The sequence below is a fragment of the Penaeus monodon genome, chromosome 25 (genome assembly GCF_015228065.2).
Source record: "Penaeus monodon isolate SGIC_2016 chromosome 25, NSTDA_Pmon_1, whole genome shotgun sequence".
NCBI lineage: Eukaryota > Metazoa > Arthropoda > Malacostraca > Decapoda > Penaeidae > Penaeus > Penaeus monodon.
The window spans coordinates 34,348,303-34,349,581 of record NC_051410.1 but is presented as its reverse complement, the minus strand read 5'-3'; the positions used below and the strand labels follow the sequence as shown (position 1 = coordinate 34,349,581).

Sequence of the window (1,279 nt, the reverse complement as noted above, 5' to 3'; positions counted from 1 at the left end):
CCATTTCTATGTCTACATTTACGTAACCAGTATTAAATAATTAATCGATTTGTAAACTACCTTACCTATCGTCATATTCAAATTATTTATGATACCTAAGAATGTCTCATGAATTTCGTAATATTAATATACCATAGGTAATCAGCGGGTCTATTTATGTATGTTAACATTTGATTGGGGAAAAAATCAAAGCAGAAACATTTACACAAAGACACACACACCACTTCACACGTATACAAATCTTTAACATTTTTCATCTACGTAACTCTCTCTTCTCCATCCCTTTATAGCAGAATGAAAGAATCGCCAACGCTGGTATTAATGACGGTGGTGGTAATATGGGCGGCGATCGCGGGCGTAGAAGGCGCGAGCGGCCACGGCAAGATCTCTGGCGTGAAGGAGATATCGACGAAAGGCAGAATTTTCTACACTTACCGTGGGATACCCTACGCGAAGCCGCCCGTGGGAGAGTTAAGGTTTAGGGTGAGTAGCTGTGGTGGATGGCCTGATAAAAGTATCATATTTGACTGTATGAAAGACGTACTTTTTCTTTAAAAAAAAATTAAAAAAATCCTCTTGGGTCTTGTATATACGAAGGTTGGGTCTTTTTTAATATGGCCTTCTGCAATATGGAAACGTCTAATAAGAGATCTATTTCGGAGAGTAAGAGCCACGATATTAACATTAATCTGCAGGTAAAATTAAATGAAAAACGAATGAATTTTTTTGTGTTCATCGCATTAAAAACAGATTAACTAAACAGAGTCATCGTGAATTCACTTCCACAAAAATAATATAATAATTTTGTGCCCAGTTAACCCCACCATTAAAACGAAATATTTATAGAACATTTATAAAAGCTTCCGGCCATAAGCCTAAGGCCTAAATAATGTTAATCTGCCCTTGGTGAGCGACAGTTGGCCTACATTTCTTACATCTTGACTTGGTTCATTGCATTTCCACATTTCTTTAATTTATGTCATGGTATTTTTCATTCATTACTGATTTTCCTTGACTTTATTTTATTCACCACTGTATCATACGTTACGCAGATATAATTGTAATGATGTTCTTATGTATCATAGTTTTTATTCTGCTCTCCTATTGTCACTTCCTTTCTTATTTTGTGCATAGAAGTGTAATTCACTGAATTACTGAAAAAAGTGACATGTGCAGATTAGTCACATGGAAAGAAATGAAAACGATTATATAAAATCTCTCGAAGCACAGTAAACGTAACATCACAAAACGTTGATCCCTGAGATACCTTATTTGCAGT

General features: G+C 35.5%; 1 long non-coding RNA gene across 1 annotated transcript in view; it reads left to right on the top strand.

Annotated features, from left to right (window-relative positions):
* The window catches only part of LOC119589167, a 4,847-nt gene that overhangs the window by 3,359 nt on the left and 209 nt on the right, over positions 1-1,279 (top strand). Inside the window, exon 2 of the long non-coding RNA XR_005230173.1 lies at positions 291-483. This is a non-coding gene — a long non-coding RNA (uncharacterized LOC119589167). The remainder of the gene's footprint in view (positions 1-290; positions 484-1,279) is intronic.